General features: G+C 45.5%; 1 protein-coding gene across 3 annotated transcripts in view; it reads right to left on the bottom strand.

The window, feature by feature from the left end:
• Positions 1–15,551, bottom strand: part of TIMELESS (timeless circadian regulator) — a 164,248-nt gene extending 148,697 nt beyond the window's left edge. The window contains exon 1 of one of the 3 annotated variants that reach the window (XM_073613929.1): positions 15,425–15,551. The gene's annotated coding sequence lies outside the window, so the exon portion shown is untranslated. Of the gene's footprint in view, positions 1–15,384 lie in introns of all 3 variants that reach the window. The other 2 variants (XM_073613928.1, XM_073613930.1) reach the window with 2 other exon arrangements.
• Positions 15,552–22,844: the final 7,293 nt, after the last annotated feature.

Here is a 22,844-nt window from a genome sequence, read left to right as displayed (position 1 = left end):
TGTTTACATTAGCATCTCCCCGTTCTTCCTCTCTGTGAGACGATCGCGGGTATCCCCGCGGACATCGAGTCCGCGGGACCCCGACTCACGGAGTTTGCCGCTGGCGCCGCTTCTTAAAGGGCAATGTACAGGTACGAGATTCTGCCTGTATGTGCCATTCTGCCGCAGTATATCTGCGTGAGGCGGTCGGCAAGTGGTTAACCACTTGCTTACTGGGCACTTAAAACTCCCTCCTGCCCAGATTTTCTGCTTTCAGCGCTGACGCACTTTGAATGACAATTGCGCTGTCATACAACACTGTACCCAAATGAAATTTTTATCATTTTTTTCCCACAAATATAGCTTTCTTTTGGTGTTATTTAATCACAGCTGGGATTTTTATTTTTTGCTAGACAAATAAAAAAAAGATGGAAAATTTTGAAAAAAAAAAAAAAAATCATGTTTCATAGTTGTTATAAAATTTTGCAAACAGGTAATTTGTCTCCTTCATTGATATGCGCTGATGAGGCGGCACTGATAGGCTGCACTGATGGGCACGGATAGGCACAGTTAAGGCGACACTGATAGGCACAGATAAGGCGGCACCGATGGCCACTGATGGGGGGCACTGATGGGTAGTGGTGGGTGACACTGATGTGCAGCACTGTTGTGGCAGATTGTGGGCGCTGATGGGTGGCACTGCTGCCTATTGCTAGGTGTCACTGGCAGGGGGCACAGATGATTGCCGTGATCAGGATGGATGTCCCTCTCGCGGCCGACGGTGATCGGCTTTTATTTCCTCCTCACGCTGTCAGCGCGAGGAGAAAAAAATAGCCGATTACCGGCTCTGTTTACATTACATGATCAGCTGTCATTGGCTGACAGCTGATCATGTGGTAAGGGGTCGGGACCGACCCCTTACTCCGATCTGTGATCAGGCGTGTCTCGCGCGCGCCCTGCAGGGGGCGCACAGGACGCTCGCGCATGGGACGACGTCAATAGACGTAGTCCCGGCAATGTAGGTCCGCGCTGTTGCCGTCATTTGGCAATAGCGCGGATCTGAAGAGGTTAAAGAAGAAAAGAATGTGCTCTGCATTTCAAGATTTCATAATTTGCCACGTCACGAATGTTAATTCTCCATTACGAACGCTAGTTTACATGACCAACCGCTTCTGGCTCGTCCTTGCTTCAGAGCATGCGTGTTTGTACTTTGGACTTTTGTCCGACGGACTTGTATACACACGCTCGGAAAATCTGACAGACATTTTCCGACAACAAGACATTTGTCTGCGGAAAATTTTAAAGCCTGTCATCCAACATTTGTCCGCAGAAAATCCGACAATTGTCCAATGGAGCGTACAAACGATCGCATTTTCTGCCAACAGCCTGTCATCGTGTGTACGAGGCTTTAGAGTCCATATAGTTCATGTTGTAAAGCACTGCACAAACTGTTGGCGCTATATAAATCCTGTATAATAACAACAACAACAACAACAACAACAACAGTGAATGTGGTAGTCCCATACAACTTGTGATATATACAACGCATCCGGAAAGTATTCATATATCGCTTCACTTTTTCCACATTTTATGTTAGGTTACAGCCTTATTCCGAAATGGATTAAATTCATTAGTTTCCTCAAAATTCTACAGTCAAAACCCCATAATGACAATGTGAAAGAAGTTTGTCTGAAATCTTGTGCAAATGTATTAAAAAAAAAAAAAATCCCATGTACATAAGTATTCACAGCCTTTGCTCAATACTTTGTTGAAGCACCTTTGGCACTAATTACAGCCTCAAGTCTTTTGAGTATGATGCTACAAGCTTGGCACACCTATTTTTGGGCAGTTTCTCACATTCTTTGCAGGACCTCTCAAGTTCCATCAGGTTGGATGATGAGTGTCGGTGCACAGCCATTTTCAGGACTCTCCAGAGATCAATTGGGTTTAAGTTTGGGCTCTGGCTGGGCCACTCAAGGACATTCACAGAGTTGTCCCATAGCCACTCTTTTGTTATCTTGGCTGTGTACTTAGGGCCGTTGTCCTGTTGGAAGATGAACCTTCAGCCCAGTCGGAGGGCCAGAGCGCTCTGGAGCAGGTTTTCATTAAGGATGTCTCTGTACATTGCTGCATTCATCTTTCCCTCAATCCTGACTAGTCTCCCAGTTCCTGCCACTGAAAAACATCCCCACAGCATGATACTGCCACCATGCTTCACTGTTAGGATGGTATTGGCCAGGTGATAAGCAGTGCCTGGTTTCCTCTAGACCTGACGCTTGCCATTCAGGCCAAAGAGTTCAACCTTTGTTTCATCAGACCAGAGAATTTTGTTTCTCATGGTCTGAGAGCCCTTCAGGTGTCGTTTGGCAAACTACAGGCGGGCTGTCATGTGCCTTTTACTGAGAAGTGGCTTCCGTCTGGTCACTGTACCATACAGGCCTGATTGGTGGTGTGCGGCAGAGATGGTTGTTCTTCTGGAAGGTTCTCCTCTCGCCACAGAGAAATGTTGGAGCTCTGTCAGAGTGACCATAGGGTTCTTGGTCACCTCCCTGATTAAGGCCCTTCTCCCCTGATCGCTCAGTTTGGCCAGGCGGCCCGCTCTAGGAAGAGTCCTGGTGGTTCCAGACTTCTTCCATTTACGGATGATGGAGTCCACGGTGCTCATTGGGACCTTCAATGCTGCAGAAATATTTGTGTACTCTTCCCCAGATCTGTGCCTCAATACAATCCTGTTTCAGAGGTCTATAGACTTGGACTTCATGGCTTGGTTTGTGCTCTGACATGCACTGTTACCCGTGGGACCTTATATAGACAGGTGTGTGCCTTTTGCTAATCATGTCAAATCAACTGAATTTACCACAGGTGGACTCCAATCAAGTTGTAGAAATATCTCAAGGATGATCAGTGGAAACAGGATGCACCTGAGCTCAATTTTGAATGTCATGACAAAGGCTGTGAATACTTATCCACATGTGATTTTTTTTTCGTTTTTTATTTTTAATAAATTTGCAAAGATTTCAAACAAACTTCTTTCGCATAGTCATTATGGGGTATTATTTGTAGAATTGTGAGGAAAATAATGAATTTAATCCATTTTGGAAAAAGGCCGTAACACAACAAAATGTGGAGAAAGTGTAGCGCTGTGAATACTTTCCAGATGCACTGTTGTTGGAAGGCAACATGGTTTAATAACATATATTTCTGGAGTTTTACTGCCTGGTTGATACATTCATTTGGCCTATGTTGGAAAATGTCGTCTTGGAAGACCAGTACAGAAAGTTTAGCCAGCAGGGTGTTCGTAACAAGGAGTCAAAAATGAGAATTCATATCTTAACAGAATGTTCTCACCTAGGACTCCTGATGTTATGTACGGGGGTAGAGCAGGGTGGATTTGCTTTGTAAACTTTGTGCTCATGAGTTTACATACCCTGGCAGAATTTATGATTTCATGACCATTTTTTAGAGAATATGAATAACACAAAAACTTTTCTTTCACTCATGGTTATTGTTTTACTGAAGCCATTTATTATCAATCAACTGTGTTTACGCTTTTTAAATCATAATCACAACAGAAACTACCCAAATAACCTTGATCAAAAGTTTACATACCCCAGTTCTTAATACCGTGTATTGCCCCCTTTAACATCAATAACAGCTTGAAGTCTTTTGTGGTATTTGTGGATGAGGCTCTTTATCTCTTGGCGAAAAGCCTCCATTTGGGTAGTTTCTGTTGTGATTACGATTTAAAAAGAGAAAAAACAGTTGATTGACAATAAATGGCTTCAGCCAAACACTAACAATGAGTGAAAGAAAAGTTTTTATGTTATCATTCATATGGAAAATCATTCTCTGAAAAATGGCCAAGAAATCATAAATTCTGCCAGGGTATGTAAACTTATGAGTATGTGAACTGTAAATCATGTCGATTTAAATCACTAGTAAAACGGCTTGATTTAAATCATCATTTTTAAAGAGCAACTGTCATCTCTGTCCCACAGCGGCTTCTCTTCTGACCCGCTGTTGACTCACCGACAGTCCTATTCACTATAATGGGGCAGCTGGTGATGTAGCAGTGACACAACAAGGTGAGGGACGTGGTGTCAGCAGATGAGTGGATGCCCACTAACAGGCGCTGCCATGATGGCTATGAAATGACAGGTGCTCTTTAAAATGTAAGGAATTATTCTTGCTGGTAGTTAGGTGTCCGTTTATGAAGCAGTGAAATCTATTCACTGCTTCGTTCTCCGGCATTCACAGTGAAGAATCTTCTCCTCTGTGTGCCAGTTTATGAAGCGGTGTAGATCGCTTCACCTTTGGAGGAGTGAAGTGATCTACAAATGCTTCAAATAGTGGAGAACGGCCCCTGATACTGTAATCTCGTGAGACTTTACGGGATTACAGCACCAGATGTCAGTTTATCAAGCAGTGATAAATTATCACCGCTCAACGGCGTGGATTAATGTTAATAAAATAATGTGTCCCCCTACATTATACACATATGTATACACACACACACACTATATATACATGTATACACACACACACACATGATATATATATACATATACACATTATATGTATATATGTATAAATATGTATACACATAAATATGACAGGGGGACATGCTTACAGTGTTGGGGGGTCTGAACGAGGCATAAGGAAGTTAAAAATCTTCCTCCTTCCCCCTCAGATCCCCCCAGATTTCCTCTTCACTCCCCGATTCACCACCTCTGAGCTGGTGAACCTGGGAGTGTGAATTCTGACACAGATCGCCAGTGAAGCGGTGAGATCACCGCTTCATAAACTGGCCGTTACTGTGTCATTCAATGAGGATTCTCCGTGTGTAGAGATAATCGGCGGGAGAACAAGTTCAAACATGTTCTCCCCCGATTATCACTGTTTCATAAACTGTTTATGGACTGTGATCTGCGGTGATCCTCGGGATCACCGCTGATCACTGCTTCATAAACGGACACCTTAGAATCTTTAATATTTGCAAACAAAATTAGAGAAAATTGAGTACTGTCCGTGATACTTTTTTTATTTGCACTAACATACAATTTTTCAGGACAAGCTTTCGGGGTATGTCCCCTTCTTCAAGGTCCAAGCAGTACTGACTCACAAATTTTTAAGCAGAATGTTAAAGGAGAAAAAAAAAAAAAAAAGAGAAAACCAAACACATACAAATCAATGGTAATAAAGATAGCAGCAGAGTTAGTGAGATAGATAAGACAGAGGGAGAGCTAGGGGGGAATGGGGGGGGGGGAATGCTAGTCACAGAGGGGTCGTAAAACTTTAGCATAATGTGTAAGGAAACCAATATCTAAATTCAGGCCATTGTTCTTCGTGTCAAAAAGAAGTATCATTCTTAGTTCAAACGTTTTCCTTTCCTGGATAGTTCTGAAATTCCCTTTAAGAAATAAGACATTGAGGTCTTCTATAGTGTGGTCCGATTGTGAGAAATGATGTCCCACAGGTGTGCATAAACTGTCTTCTTTATGTTCTTTGATGGTATGTCTGTGGTTTTCTCTTTTTTTTTTTTTTTTTTTCTCCTTTAACATTCTGCTTAAAAATTTGTGAGTCAGTACTGCTTGGACCTTGAAGAAGGGGACATACCCCGAAAGCTTGTCCTGAAAAATTGTATGTTAGTGCAAATAAAAAAAGTATCACGGACAGTACTCAATTTTCTCTGTCACAATTGCACTAATACGGCTACAATCAAATCAAACAAAATTAAAAATTTCCTATTTAGAACAATAAGCTTTCAGGTTCGTAAAACTGCAATTCACTAAAGTTTGTAGTGGTGCATAGATTTGCAAAACAATGGGATAAAGGAATATTACTGAACTTTGTTTTATCTCATGGTTACTGTGAAATTGTGTGAATGTATCAATGCAGTACATTTTATCTCAGCTTGCAGAGCTTGGATTCATTGAATGAGTTTACCAAAAATGTAAATATTGCAGAATATACAGCCTCATGCTACATTTCATGCTGAATAAACTAAAATTATTAATGTATCTTAAATAGAATACTATCTTTAGATAGATTTTTATCCAAAAGCATTTTGTTAAAATAAATTTTAATAAAAATCCAGTTTAATTTTTTTTTTTTTTTTTTTTTAAGTAAAAAAAAAATTGAAATTGGAAAAAAAAAAAAAAAAAAAAAAAAAAATTGATTTTTTTTTTTTTTTAAATCATTGATTTTTATCCAACCTGGGGTAGAGGAACACCAGATAAGACCTCCTGGGGATGTGTGAATTAAAATTACTTTCCTGAGTACACCAGTTGTTACTGAAGGATGACCCAAGTTAGAGCTAAACGATTAATCGTTAAGAATCAAAATCGAGATTCTTTTCCCTTCCCGATCTTAAAACAGCATTTCTTGATTCTAACTAACAAGTGCAAAAAGTTCTGTGACAGCTGAAAAAAAAAAAAAAAATCCAGGCAGCCTGCTATGTTTTGGATAACTATAAACAAAGTAACATTTCGTTCTTAGATCAAAAGAATGTAATTGGTCTGTGGATGAGGGAAGTTTAACCCCTAAAGCAGAGTTCCAACCCAAAAGTGAAACTTACGCTCATTTGCCTGCTCCCCCCTCCGGTGCCACATTTGGCACCTTTCGGGGGGGCGGATACCTGTCTTTCACAGGTATCCCGATACCACTTCCGGGAGTCCGGGCAGCAGCCTTTGACATCTTTGTCATCACTGGGGCTCCCTCCTCCTTCCCCTGCCGCCGGGCCAGTAAGAGAGGAGCGGAGCCTCACGCATGCGCAGTAGGGTTCCTGGCGTGAAGCCGTAACGCTACACCTGACAGCTGATGGAAACATGAGCTGCGGTGCCGACATCCCTAAACTCCAGGACAGGCAAGTGTCCTACTGTATTATTAAAAGCCAGCAGCTGCAGTATGTGTAGCTGCTAGCTTTTAAATTTTTGCAGCGGAGGGCGGACCTCCACTTTAAAGACTAAACCTTTTTTCAGCATAGACTCTAGAGAATAAAAAGGTGGTTGTTGCAATATTTTATGTCACACTGTATTTGCACAGCGGTCTTTCAAATGCAATTTTTTTGGAAAAAATACACTTTAGTTTTTATTTTTTTTTTAAATTCTTTAAACCTTAAAGTTAGCCCTTTTTTTTTTTGTATAATGTGAAAGAGGAGGTTTCGCTGCGAGAATCAATCTTTATTCTAAGCAAACAAATCGCAAAATTTTAGCCAAAATCGTGCAGCTTTAACCCGGGTCAAATAGCGGTGATTCATGGATGAATGCTGCCCCTAGTCGAGACTACAGCATCCTTCCTGGAGGATGGGCACAAGAAGAATATACTTCCTGGTGATCAGGAAGGACTGCTTCTAATGGATTTTTCATTGGACAGACGGCTATACAGAATGTTTGTGTTGGTGGTGTCTGGGTGAGCTTTAGGCTCGGTTCACACTGGGGCGACTTGGGATCCGACTTGTATGCCCTCAAGTCGCCCCAAGTCGCCCCAGAAAGAGATTCACATTTAAGTGAATGGGAGCGTCTTAATAGACACTACTGAGGTCGCTCCGACTTCAGAGCATACTCCCTGTACTACTTTGATCCGACTTTGATCCGACTTCAGTCTATTGACTATCATTGAAGTCGGATCGCCGTCTCGCATGATCCGACTTCGGCATGCGACTTGTGCTCAGATGATCTTGAGGGGGAACTCCGCGCCAAATTTTAAATAAAAATCCGGCATGGGTTCCCCCTCCAGGGGCATACCAGGCCCTTGGGTCTGGTATGGACCTTGAGGGAAACCCCCTACGCCGAAAAAAACTGCGTGGGGGGTCCCCCCCCAATCCATACCAGACCCTTATCCGAGCACGCAGCCCGGCCGGACAGGAATGGGGGTGGGGACGAGCGCCCCCCCCTCCTGAACCGTACCAGGCCGCATGCCCTCAACATGGGGGGGTTGGTGCCTTGGGGGAGGGGGGCGCGCTGCGCCCCCCCCACCCCAAAGCACCTTGTCCCCATGTTGATGAGGACAAGGGCCTCTTCCCGACAACCCTGGCCGTTGGTTGTCGGGGTCTGCGGGCGGAGGGCTTATCGGAATCCGGGAGCCCCCTTTAATAAGGGGGCCCCCAGATCCCGGCCCCCCACCCTATGTGAATGAGTATGGGGTACATCGTACCCCTACCCATTCACCTAGGGAAAAAGTGTCAATTTAAAAAAAAAACACTACATAGATTTTTAAAGTATTTTATTAGACAGCTCCGGGGGTCTTCTTCCGTCTTCGGGGGTCTTCTCCGCGCTCTCCGGGTCTTCTGCCGGGCTGCTCCGCTATTTTCTGCTCTTTTGCCGCTCTTTTGCTATAGCGGAGGAGCCCGGTCTGCTGCCTTCTTCTCTTCGGGGGTCTCTCCGGTTCTTCTCCGCGCTCTCCGGGTCTTCTGCCGGGCTCCTCCGCTCTCTTCTGCCGCTCTTTTGCTAAAGCGGAGGAGCCCGGTCTTCCGTCTTCTGCCCTCTTTTCTCCTGATGTTGACACGATGCTCTCTGGGGCTGGAATGCACTCTGAGCGCTCCGCTCTGACTTATATAGGTGGTGACCACGCCCCCTTATGCCGTCACAGTCCCTGGGCATGCTGGGACTGTGACGTTTTAGGGGCGTGGTCATCGCCCAATGACCACGCCCCCTTATGCAGTCATAGTCCCAGCATGCCCAGGGACTGTGACGGCATAAGGGGGCGGGGTCACCGCCTATATAAGTCAGAGCAGAGCGCACAGAGAGCATTCTAGCCGGAGAGAGCGTCGTGTCAACATCAGAAGAAAAGAGGGCAGAAGACGGAAGACCGGGCTCCTCCGCTTTAGCAAAAGAGCGGCAGAAGAGAGCGGAGGAGCCCGGCAGAAGACCCGGAGAGCGCGGAGAAGAACCGGAGAGACCCCCGAAGTCGGAAGAAGACCCCGGAGCTGTCTAATAAAATACTTTAAAAATCTATGTAGTGTTTTTTTTTTAAATTGACACTTTTCCCTAGGTGAATGGGTAGGGGTACGATGTACAGAAATGGAAATAATGTAATAAATTCAGCGCTGACTGATATGACAATATAAATGCAGGCAGGCACTAAGGTCAACTCAAAAAATACCTCAAAAACATGTATATAAATAAAAAGTGCTGCGCAAATAAGAATCCATAAACAACTAATAAAAAATTGTAGTGTGGTAACAGTATGAAAGAGCAGGAACCACCGGTGACAATAAGTATCTGGATGGTGACTTTATCCCTCCACCACTCTTAGATGGCCCCTCACCTCAGATATTCGACCTGAAACAGGTCACACCGCTTTAAGGATTGAATGGATCAGTCTTTATAATACTCCTTCACTTCCTTCAGCTCAGAATGCTCAGTAGGCAGATGATGAATATAGAATAAGATAAAAAGTAGCAGCCACTTCACCTTCCTCCACTCTCCAGGAGAGAGCGGTGTGACCTGTTTCAGGTCGAATATCTGAGGTGAGGGGCCATCTAAGAGTGGTGGAGGGATAAAGTCACCATCCAGATACTTATTGTCACCGGTGGTTCCTGCTCTTTCATACTGTTACCACACTACAATTTTTTTATTAGTTGTTTAGGGGTACGATGTACCCCATACTCATTCTCATAGGGTGGGGGGCCGGGATCTGGGGGCCCCCTTATTAAAGGGGGCTCCCGGATTCCGATAAGCCCCCACCCGAAGACCCCGACAACCAATGGCCAGGGTTGTCGGGAAGAGGCCCTTGTCCTCATCAACATGGGGACAAGATGCTTTGGGGTGGGGGGGCCGCAGCGCGCCCCCCTCCCCCAAGGCACCAACCCCCCCATGTTGAGGGCATGCGGCCTGGTACGGTTCAGGAGGGGGGGGGGGGGGGCGCTCGCTCGTCCCCACCCCCATTCCTGTCCGGCCGGGCTGCGTGCTCGGATAAGGGTCTGGTATGGATTGGGGGGACCCCCCACGCCGTCCTTTCGGCGTAGGGGGGTTCCCCTCAAGATCCATACCGGACCCAAGGGCCTGGTATGCCCCTGGGGGGGAACCCATGCCGGATTTTTATTTAAAATTTGGCGCGGAGTTCCCCCTAAGATTCATACCAAACACAGTGGCGGGGATCCAAGTCGGATCCCCGTTCATTGAAAGTCGGATCCACAAGTCGTGTTGAAGTCGGGTTGAAGTCGCGTTGCAAAGTCGCGTTGAAGTCGTGTTGCCCCTGTGTGAATCGAGCCTTAAGGCTGCATTCACACGACAGTTTTAAATCTAAATCCGATTTGACAGCGCTGAGGTGTGAATGACAAAAAGCGGGACTCGCATTGCAGCACGATTTATCGCATGGCAATCACGGCAGACCCACACCGCGATTTGAGGTGTCATTCAAGGCATCGCGAATGTGAGTCACCTCGGCGATGTCAAACCGCGGGCAGATCCGCGGCAAATCTGCCCGCGATTCAAAATGCTGTAGTGCGAATGCAGCCTGTTTTATATGCTCTGTAATATTATTTTAGTGTTTCATGTTAGAATTTATTTAACCATGAAGTATAAATGCTAACATGCTTATTTAAAGAGGAGTTCCACCCAGGGGCTCCATTAAAAAAAAAAAAAAAATTAAAAGTCAGCAGCTACAAATACTGCAGCTGCTGACTTTTAATTGGACACTTACCTGTCCCTGGGTCCAGCGATGTGGGGGATCGAAGCCCTGCTCGTCCCCCCCCTTCGCTCGTCGGCGCCGGCATTTCAACTGTGGGTGCCGGGCTGTGGCTTCACAGCCTGGCACCCACTGCGCATGCGCAAGCGGCGCCGCGCGCCGTGATTGACCGCTCAATCACCTGGGACCTGTAATGGGTCCCAGATGATTGACAGGAGGGAAGGAGCAGAGCCGAGCCCTTCCTGTGCCGAGGGGGAAGTGATGTCACCAGTCCAGGCAAAAGGAAGAGGCAGACTACGAGGGACCACCTAGCAACAGGCATTTAGAGGTAAGTAAAAAAAAAAAAAAAAATATTCAAATTTTGTTTGTTTTTTTTTTTTTTTACAATTTTTCAGGTATTTTTGTTTTTTTGGGTGGAACCCCACTGTTTTATAATTAGCATTATTGTGTACCATCACCATTAAATTTATCAGAGCTTTGATAGAACAGCTAACTATACGAAAAGTTAATACATAGTTATAATAAGTAGGGGAAATCCAAAACCACCCCAGATTTATTTCATGCGCTGTAGCACTCCTAGGTACAGTAAGTGCAGCAAAAACGTGCTAGTAGAAAACACCTCCACCATGGTGAATCCCTTTTGGGCAAACGCTGCCCTCACTGTATTGACCCCATGACAAAGGTCAATATGCACTCAAACACTAAACTGACTTTTCATTTGATCTCAAGGCAGCTGGGACCATAGTCACAAAAAAAAAAAAAAAAAAAAAAAAAAAAAAAAAAAAAAAAAAAAAAAAAAAACAAAACAAAACAAAAAACACACACACACACACACACACACACACACACACACACACACTCTACGCAGTGAAGGACTGAAATCCTGCAGCGCCTGCAAAGTCCCGCTGCTTAAGAAAGCACTTTTACAGGCCCATCTGAAGTTTGCTAATGAACATCTGAATGATTCCGAGGAGAATTGGGTGTAAGTGTTGTGGTCAGATGAGACCAAAATCAAGCTCTTTGACATCAACGCAACTCGCTGTGTTTGGAGGAGGAATGTTGCCTATGACCCCAAGAATACCATCCCCACCGTCAAACATGAAGGTGGAAACATTATGCTTTGGGGATGTTTTTCTGCTAAGGGGACAAGACAACTTCACCGCATAAAAGGGACGATGGACGGGGCCATGTACCGTCATATCTTGGGTGAGCACCTCCTTCCCTCAGCCAGGACATTGAAAATGGGTCGTGGATAGGTATTCCAGCATGACAAGGACCCAGGCAACAAAGGAGTGGCTCAAGAAGAAGCACATTGAGGTCCTGGAGTGGCCTAGTGAGTCTCCAGACCTTAATCTCATAGAAAATATGTGGAGGAAGCTGAAGGTTTGAATTACCAAACATCAGCCTCGAAACATTAATGACTTGTAGAGGATCTGCAAAGAGGATTGGGAAAAATCCCTCCTGAGATGTGTGCTAATCTGGTGGCCAACTTCAAGAAATGTCTAACCTCTGTGATTGCCAACAAGGCTTTTGCAACCATGTACTAAGTCATGTTTTGTGAATATTTCACTCATTAAAATGCAAATCAATTGATAACTTTTTTTGAAATGCGTTTTTCTGGATTTTTTTGTTATTCTGTCTCTCACTGTTAAAATAAACCTACCATTAAAATTATAGACTGATCATTTCTTTGTCAGTGGGCAAACATACAAAATCAGCAGGGGATCAAATAATTTTCCCTCACTGTGTGTAATATATATATCATATATATCACATACATACACACATATACACACACACACAATCTCACAAAAGTTAGTACACCCCTCACATTTTTGTAAATATTTTATTATATCTTCTCATTTGACAACACTGAAGAAATTACACTTTGTTACAATGTAAAGTAGTGAGTGTACAGCTTGTATAACAGTGTAAATTTGCTGTCTCCTCAAAATAACTCAACACACAGCCATTAATGTCTAAACTGCTGGCAACAAAAGTGAGTACACCCCTAAGTGAAAATGTCCAAACTGGGCCCGAAGTGTCAATATTTTGTGTGTCCACCATTATTTTCCAGCACTGCCTTAACCCTCTTAAGCTTCACAGGTTACCACTGGAGTCCTCTTCCACTCCTCCATGACGACATCACAGAGCTGGTGGATGTTACGCCGCGTACACACGGCCGGACTTTTCGACCAACCTTGTCCGACGGAACGAATCCGTTGGACAATTCGACCGTGTGTGGGCTTCATCGGACCTGCAGCGGACCTTTTCTGTCGAAAATGTGACCGACTTTAAATTTAGAACAGGTTTCAAATCTTTCCGACGGACTCGAGTCCGGTCGAAAAATCCGTTCGTCTGTATGCTAGTCCGACAGACGAAAACCGGCGCTAGGGAAGCTATTGGCTACTGGCTATGAACTTCCTTATTCTAGTCTGGTCATATGTCATCACGGTCGAATCCGTCGGACTTTGGTGTGATTGTGTGTAGACAAGTCCGATTCTACGGAAGTCTGTCGAAAGTCCACCAAAAAGTCAGACGTGATTCAGTCCGTCGAAAGTGCGGTTGTGTACACAGCATTAGAGAACTTGCGCTCCTCCACCTTCTGTTTGAGGATGTACAACAGATGCTCAATAGGGTTTAGGTCTGGAGATTTGCTTGACCAGTCCATCACCTTTACCAAGGCAGTGGTCGTCTTGGAGGTGTGCGTTGGGGTTGTTATGTTGGAATACTGCCCTGCGGCCCAGTCTCCAAAAGGGGGGGGGGGGGATCACGTTCCTGCTTCAGTATCTCACAGTACATGTTGGCATTCATGGTTCCCACAATGATCTGTAGCTCCCCAGTGCCAGCAGCATTAATGCAGCCCCAGACCATGACACTCCCACCACCATGCTTGACTGTAGGCAAGACACACCTTTGTCTTCGTACTCCTCACCTGGTTGCCGCCACACACGCTTGACACCATCTGAACCTAATAAGTTTATCTTGGTCTCATCAGACCACACAGCATGGTTCCAGTAATCCATGTCCTTGGCCTGCTTATCTTCAGCAAACTGTTTGTGTGCTCTCTTGTGCATCATCTTTAGAAGAGGCTTCCTTCTGGGACGACAGCCATGCAGATTCATTTGATGCAGTGTGCGGCGTTATGGTCATAGCACTGACAGGCTGACCCCCCACCCCTTTACCCTCTGCAGCAATGCTGGCAGCACTCATACGTCTATTTCCCAAAGACAACCTCTGAATTAGATGCTGAGCATGTACACTAAACATCTTTGGTGGACCATGACGAGGCCTGTTCTGAGTGGAACCTGTCCTGTTAAACTGCTGTATGGTCTTGGCCACTGTGCTGCAGCTCGGTTCAGGGTCTTGGCAATCTTCTTATAGCCTAGGCCATCTTTATGTAGAGCAACAATTCTTTTTTTCAGATCTTCGGAGAGTTCTTTGCCATCAGGTGCCATGTTGAACTTCCAGTGACTAGTATGAGAGAGTGAGAGCGACAACACCAAATTTAACACACCTGCTCCCCATTCACACCTGAGACCTTGTAACACTAAAGAGTCACATGGCACTGGGGAGGGAAACTGGCTAATTGGGCTCAATTTGGACATTTTCACTTAGGGGTGCTCACTTTTGTTGCCAGCAGTTTAGACATTAATGGCTGTGTGTTGAGTTATTTTAAGGGGACAGCAAATTTACACTGTTATACAAGCTGTACTTTACATTGTAGCAAAGTGTCATTTCTTCAGTGTTGTCGCATGAAAAGATATAATAAAATATTTACAAAAATGTGAGGGGTGTACTAACTTTTGTGAGATAGATTATATATATATATATATATATATAAAAAAGGGCGTCGGGCAGCGCCGCCCTCTTTCCACAGGCGTCGGACAGCGCCGCCCCCTTTCCACAGGCGTCGGACAGCGCCGCCCCCTTTCCACAGGCGTCGGACAGCGCCGGCCCCTTTCCACAGGCGTCGGACAGCGCCGGCCCCTTTCCACAGGCGTCGGACAGCGCCGGCCCCTTTCCACAGGCGTCGGACAGCGCCGGCCCCTTTCCACAGGCGTCGGACAGCGCCGGCCCCTTTCCACAGGCGTCGGACAGCGCCGGCCCCTTTCCACAGGCGTCGGACAGCGCCGGTCCCTTTCCACAGGCGTCGGACAGCGCCGGCCCCTTTCCACAGGCGTCGGACAGCGCCGGTCCCTTTCCACAGGCGTCGGACAGCGCCGGCCCCTTTCCACAGGCGTCGGACAGCGCCGGCCCCTTTCCACAGGCGTCGGACAGCGCCGGCCCCTTTCCACAGGCGTCGGACAGCGCCGGCCCCTTTCCACAGGCGTCGGACAGCGCCGGCCCCTTTCCACAGGCGTCGGACAGCGCCGGCCCCTTTCCACAGGCGTCGGACAGCGTAAATTGAGCCCATACCACACAATACAGAGCAGTGTGCAAGAAGCGCATACACAGACAGTACAGTCCTATACAGCAGAGGTAGGCAACCTGGGGGCCTCCAGCTGTTGCAGAACTACAAGTCCCATCATGCCTCTGGGAGTACTTGTAACTGCTGACTTTGCAATGCCTCATGGGAAATGTAGTTCCACAACAGCTGCAGGTCCTCAGGTTGCCCACCTCTGCTATACAGCATAGAGAACAGGGACACTCACAATCCTCCCCATCCACAACACAGAGACAGCAGGGTGCTGTGCATGCTGGGACGTGGAGTTCCAGAGTATCAAGTGAGCCAATAAGTTCCTGATACCCAGTGCTGAGCCTACAGCCACTTACCTACCTCACCGTCTACTACACGAGGGGACAAGCTCCTCACCTTCCAATCTCCATACTTCATCGCCGCCCCCCCACAACCTCAGAGGATGGGGCAGCCCGTGCTGGCGCGGGAACCTCCAGTCAGCCTCTCGTGTGTCAGCCCAGCCTCGGGTCTTACCAACTTACACACAGGAGGGGGGTGTGTGCACTCTTATGGGGTACTTTTTTCCTACTCTTAGGCCAGCTTCATTAATTGATCGTTCATATATTTATTATATATCGTGTTAGAGCTCCTAGTGTCCATAAACTGAATCACCAGTGTGTGTATAGACCCAGGATTTTACGCCCCCCACCGCAACTGGAGTTATGAGCCAGTCCGCTCTGAGACGCCCGGCCGTTGTTGGCGGGTAATTTGTAGTGTGACTGAGGAGAGTCACCTCATAACACCTCGGGGAACCGGATCTGTTGCCGAACCGGAGACTGGGCTGACACGGCCTACACCCGTTCCCTCTATTGGGAGAGGGTGGGTGATGGGGGTCTGGAGGGAGAAGTCAAGGTGTGTGTGTTCTGACATCACTGTGTGATCAGCATCATCGGCGTGCGCAGCCTATTACATTAGGGTGTGCACCCCAAAGCTCAAACACACATTGTGTGTATAGATGTGTATATATATCTATACACACACTGTATTACCAAAAGTATTGGGACTGGGACACCTGCCTTTACACGCACATGAACTTTAACCAGTTGCCGACTGCCGCACGACGATATACGTTGGCAGAATGGCACGGGCAGGCAAAAAGACTTACAGGTACGTCCTTGCCTTCCCGCGGGGGGTCCCATCGGACACACCCCCCCCCCAGTACCTGCGGCGGTCGGATTCTCGTCAGGGGCGATCAAAGGTGAGGGGGAGGCCACTCATTTGTGGCTCCCCCCTCGCGATTGCTCCTGTCGAATTAAATGCTTCCTCGGCTTCTGTATAGTAAACAGAAGCGGATGAAGTGATGTCATCTCTCCTCGGCTCGGTATTTTCCATTCGGCGCCAAGGAGAAAGACATCGATATGAGTGCACAAGCACTACACACACAGTAGAACGCGCCAGGCATACTGTATACCCCCCGATCACCCCCCCTGTCACAGTGACACCAAGCAGTTTGTTTTTTTTTTCTGATTACTGCATTGGTGTCAGTTTGTGACAGTTAGTGTGGTAGGGTAGTTAGTGGTAGCCCCCCTTTAGGTCTAGGATACCCCCCTAATAAAGTTTTAACCCCTTGATCACCCCCCGTCGCCAGTGTCACTAAGCATTTTATAGCAACAGGGACCCCCATATACTATCTAATAAATGTTTTAACCCCTTGATTGCCCCCTAGTTAACCCTTTCACCACTGATCACCGTATAACCGTTACGGATGATGCTGGTTAGTTTATTTTTGTCAGGCACCCGCCGTTTATTACCTAATAAAGGTTTAGCCCCCTGATCGCCCAGCGGTGATATAACTTAGGTTTTAGGGTCAGATACGGTCTGCGTCGCCCCAGGAAGCGTCAGGTTAGCGCCAGTACCGCTAACACCCACGCACGCAGCATAAACCTTCCTTAGTGGTATAATATCTGAACGGATCGATATCTGATCTGATCAGATCTATACTAGCGTCCCCAGCAGTTTAGGGTTCCCAAAAACACAGTGTTAGCGGGATCAGCCCAGATACCTGCTAGCACCTGCGTTTTGCCCCTCCGCCCGGCCCAGCCCACCCAAGTGCAGTATCGATCGATCACTGACACTTACAAAACACTAAACGCATAACTGCAGCGTTCGCAGAGTCAGGCCTGATCCCTGCGATCGCTAACAGTTTTTTTGGTAGCGTTTTGGTGAACTGGCAAGCACCAGCCCCAGGCAGCGTCAGGTTAGCGCCAGTAGCGATAACACCCACGCACGCACCATACACCTCCCTTAGTGGTATAGTATCTGAACAGATCAATATCTGATCCGATCAGATTTATACTAGCGTCCCCAGCAGTTTAGGGTTCCCAAAAACGCAGTGTTAGCGGGATCAGCCCAGATACCTGCTAGCACCTGCGTTTTGCCCCTCCGCCCGGCCCAGCCCACTCAAGTGCAGTATCAATCGATCACTGTCACTTACAAAACACTAAACGCATAACTGCAGCGTTCGCAGAGTCAGGCTTGATCCCTACGATCACTAACAGTTTTTTTGGTAGCGTTTTGGTGAACTGGCAAGCACCAGCAGCCTAGTACACCCCGGTCGTAGTCAAAGCAGCACTGCAGTAACACTTGGTGACGTGGCGAGTCCCATAAGTGCAGTTCCAGCTGGTGAGGTGGCAAGCACAAGTAGTGTCCCGCTGCCACCAAGAAGAAGACAAACACAGGCCCGTCGTGCCCATAATGCCCTTCCTGCTGCATTCGCCAATCCTAATTGGGAACCCCTCACTTCTGCAGCACCCGTACTTCCCCCATTCACATCCCCAACCAAATGCAGTCGGCTGCATTAGAGGCATTTTCTTTATGTCCTCCTGAGTACCCCTACCCAATGAACCCCCCCCCCAAAAGATGTCGTGTCTGCAGCAAGCGCGGATATAGGCGTGACACCCGCTATTATTGTCCCTCCTGTCCTGACAATCCTGGTCTTTGCATTGGTGAATATTTTGAACGCTACAATACACTAGTTGAGTATTAGCGTAGGGTACAGCATTGCACAGACTAGGCACACTTTCACAGGGTCTCCCAAGATGCCATCGCATTTTGAGAGACCCAAACCTGGAACCTGTTACAGTTACAAAAAAAAGTGTAAAAAAAAATATATAAGATAAAAAAAAATAGTTGTCGTTTTATTGTTCTCTCTCTCTGTATTCTCTCTCTATTGTTCTGCTCTTTTTTACTGGATTCTATTCTGCAATGTTTTATTGTTATTATGTTTTATCATGTTTGCTTTTCAGGTATGCAATTTTTTATACTTTACCGTTTACTGTGTTTTATTGTTAACCTTTTTTTTGTCTTCAGGTACGCCATTCAGCTGCAGCGCGGATTTATTTACCTTGACAGCAACAGCGTTTACTCCCACGATATATAAAGCCGTGACTCCAGCAGAGGTGATATATGCCGAAGCATGGGGGCAGCAGGGGCGGAGGAGCGATTTGCTCCTACCTTTTGCGGGAGGATGCCCCCATGCTTCGGCATATATAAACGGTGCATATATGCCCATCATTAGAAGTGGGTGGATGAAGGGAGGTATTCTAATGGTGGGCATCCCCACCGATCAATCTCTTTTTTTCATGCAGCCCACAGGTTGCATGAAAAAAAAAAGATTATAATATATGCCCATCAAGGACCAGCAACGTACTGGTATGTTGCTGGACTTTGAGTGGTTATACCAGAATGATGCCTGCAGGTTTAGGTATCATCTTGGTATCATTCATCCAGCGGTCGGCTTTCATGTAAAAGCTATCCTAGCGGCTAATTAGCCTCTAGACTGCTTTTACAAGCAGTGGGAGGGAATGCCCCCCCCCACACCGTCTTACGTGTTTTTCTCTGGCTCTCCTGTCCCAACAGGGAACCTGAGAATGCAGCCGGTGAATCAGCCAGCTGACCATAGAGCTGATCAGAGAGCAGAGTGGCTCCAAACATCTCTATGGCCTAAGAAATCGGAAGCTACGAGCATTTCATGACTTAGATTTCGCCGGATGTAAACAGAGCCATTGGGAAAGCATTTTATCACACAGATCTTGGTGTGGTCAGATGCTTTGAGGGCAGAGGAGAGATCTAGGGTCTAATAGACCCCAATTTTTTCAAAAAAGAGTTCCTGTCATTACCTATTGCTATCATAGGGGATGTTTACATTCCCTGAGATAACAATAAAAATGATTAAAAAAAAAAATGAAAGGAACAGTTTAAAAATAAGATAAAAAAGGAAAAAAATAATAAAGAAAAAAAGCACCCCTGTCCCCCCTGCTCTCGCGCAAAGGCGAACGCAAGCGTCGGTCTGGCGTCAAATGTAAACAGCAATTGCACAATGCATGTGAGGTATCACCGCGAAGGTCAGATCGAGGGCAGTAATTTTAGCAGTAGACCTCCTCTGTAAATCTAAAGTGGTAACCTGTAAAGGCTTTTAAAAATGTATTTAGTTTGCCGCCACTGCACGTTTGTGCGCAATTTTAAAGCATGTCATGTTTGGTATCCATGTACTCGGCCTAAGATCGTCTTTTTTATTTCATCAAACATTTGGGCATTATAGTGTGTTTTAGTGCATTAAAATTGAAAAAAGTGTGTTTTTTCCCCAAAAAATGCGTTTGAAAAATCAATGCGCAAATACTGTGTGAAAAAAAAAAAACGAAACACCAACTAGGGCATTTGCTTTAAAAAATATATAATGTTTGGGGGTTCAAAGTAATTTTCTTGCAAAAAAAATATTTTTTTCATGTAAACAAAAAGTGCCAGAAAGGGCTTTGTCTTCAAGTAGTTAGAAGAGTGGGTGATGTGTGACATAAGCTTCTAAATGTTGTGCATAAAATGCCAGGACAGTTCAAAACCCCCCCAAATGACCCCATTTTGGAAAGTAGACACCCCAAGCTATTTGCTGAGAGGCATGTCGAGTCCATGGAATATTTTATATTGTGACACAAGTTGCTGGAAAAAGACAATTTTTTTTTTTTTTTTTTTTTGCACAAAGTTGTCACTAAATGATATATTGCTCAAACATGCCATGGGAATATGTGAAATTACACCCCAAAATATATTCTGCTGCTTCTCCTGAGTATGGGGATACCACATGTGTGAGACTTTTTGGGAGCCTAGCCGCGTACAGGACCCCGAACACCAAGCACCGCCTTCAGGCTTTCTAAGGGCGTAAATTTTTTATTTCACTCTTCACTGCCTATCACAGTTTCGGAGGCCATGGAATGCCCAGGTGGCACAACACCCCCCCAATGACCCTATTTTGGAAAGTAGACACCCCAAGCTATTTGCTGAGAGGTATAGTGAGTATTTTGCAGACCTCACTTTTTGTCACAAAGTTTTGAAAATTGAAAAAAGAAAAACATTTTTTTTTTTTCTTGTCTTTCTTAATTTTCAAAAACAAATGAGAGCTGCAAAATACTCACCATGCCTCTCAGCAAATAGCTTGGGGTGTCTACTTTCCAAAATGGGGTCATTTGGGGGGGTTTTGTGCCACCTGGGCATTCCATGGCCTCCGAAACTGTGATAGGCAGTGAAGAGTGAAATCAAAATTTTACGCCCTTAGAAATCCTGAAGGCGGTGATTGGTTTTCTGAGCCTCGTACGCGGCTAGGCTCCCAAAAAGTCCCACATATGTGGTATCCCCGTGCTAAGGAGAAGCAGCTAAATGTATTTTGGGGTGCAATTCCACATATGCCCATGGCCTGTGTGAGCAATATATCATTTAGTGACAACTTTGTGCAAAAAAAAAAAAAATTGTCACTTTCCCGCAACTTGTGTCAAAATATAAAATATTCTATGGACTCAACATGCCTCTCAGCAAATAGCTTGGGGTGTCTACTTTCCAAAATGGGGTCATTTGGGGGGGGTTGTGCCATCTGGGCATTCCATATGGCCTCCGAAACTGTGATAGGCAGTGAAGAGTGAAATAAAAAATGTACGCCCTTAGAAATCCTGAAGGCGGTGATTGGTTTTCGGAGCCCCGTACGTGGCTAGGCTCCCAAAACGTCCCACACATGTGGTATCCCCGTACTTGGGAGAATCAGCAGAATGTATTTGGGGTGCAATTCCACATATGCCCATAGCCTGTGTGAGCAATATATCATTTAGTGACAACTTTGTGCAAAAAAAAAAAAAAAAATTGTCACTTTCCCGCAACTTCTTTCAAAGTATAAAATATTCCATGGACTCAACATGCCTCTCAGCAAATAGCTTGGGGTGTCTACTTTCCAAAATGGGGTCATTTGGGGGGGGGGGTTGTGTCATCTGGGCATTTATGGCCTTCAAAACTGTGATAGGTAGTGAGGAGTGAAATAAAAAATTTACGCCCTTAGAAATCCTGAAGGCGGTGCTTGGTTTTCGGGGCCCCGTACGCGGCTAGGCTCCCAAAAAGTCCCACACATGTGGTATCCCCGTAATCAGGAAAAGCAGCTGAATGTATTTTGGGGTGCAATTCCACATATGCCCGTGGCCTGTGTGAGCAATATATAATTTAGTGACAACTTTTTGGAAATTTTTTTTTTTTTTTTTGTCATTATTCAATCACTTGGGACAAAAAAAAATAATATTCAATGGGTTCAACATGCCTCTCAGCAATTTTCTTGGGGTGTCTACTTTCCAAAATGGGGTCATTTGGGGGGGTTTTGTACTGCCCTGCCATTTTAGCACCTCAAGAAATGACATAGGCAGTCATAAATTAAAGGCTGTGTAAATTACAGAAAATGTACCCTAGTTTGTAGGCTCTATAACTTTTGCGCAAACCAATAAATATACACTTATTGACATTTTTTTTACCAAAGACATGTGGCCGAATACATTTTGGCCTAAATGTATGATTAAAATTGAGTTTATTGGATTTTTTTTATATCAAAAAGTAGAAAATATCATTTTTTTTCAAAATTTTCGTTCTTTTTCCGTTCATAGCGCAAAAAAAAAAAAACGGCAGAGGTGATCAAATACCATCAAAAGAAAGCTCTATTTGTGGGAAGAAAAGGACGCAAATTTCGTTTGGGTACAGCATTGCATGACTGCGCAATTAATAAATAAATAATAATAAATAAAGCGACGCAGTGCCAAATTGTAAAAAGTGCTCTGGTCAGGAAGGGGGTAAATCCTTCCGGGGCTGAAGTGGTTAATGTCATCCCATTCTTATCCTGTAGGGTTCAATATTGAGTTGGCCCACCCTTTGCATCTATAACAGCTTCAACTCTTCTGGGAAGGTTTAGGAGTGTGTCTATGGGAATGTTTGACTATACTTCCAGAAGTGAATTTGTGAGGCCAGGCACTGATGTTGGATGAGAAGGCCTGGCTCGCAGTCTCCACTTTAATGTGAAGGCCAGTCAAGTTCCTCCACCCCAAACTCGCTCATTCATGTCTTTATGGACCTTGCTTTGTGCACTGGTCCAAATCATTTGGTGGAGGGGGGGTTATGGTGTGGGGTTGTTTTTCAGGTGTTGGGCTTGACCTCTTAGTTCCAGTGAAGGGAACTCGTAAGGCATCAGCATACCAAGACATTTTGAATAATTTTATGCTCCCAACTTTGTGGGAACAGTTTGGGATGGCCCCTTCCTGTTCCTACATGACTGTGCAACACTGCACAAAGCAAGGGTCATAAAGATATGGACTGAGCAAGGGTGGTGGAAAATTAACTTCAAGCGCAAAAATTCACATTATAATAGTAACTAAAACATATAAAATTAAGTGTAACAAACAAACTAAACAATAAAAATTTCAAAGTGCTACAATGGTGTGAACCTCCCAACTAAAAAGTTGTTGCACTTGAAGTTAATCTGTATTGT

This window comes from Aquarana catesbeiana, linkage group LG02 (genome assembly GCF_042186555.1).
Source record: "Aquarana catesbeiana isolate 2022-GZ linkage group LG02, ASM4218655v1, whole genome shotgun sequence".
NCBI classification, from domain to species: Eukaryota; Metazoa; Chordata; class Amphibia; order Anura; family Ranidae; genus Aquarana; species Aquarana catesbeiana.
This window is presented reverse-complemented; position numbering and strand designations above follow the sequence as displayed.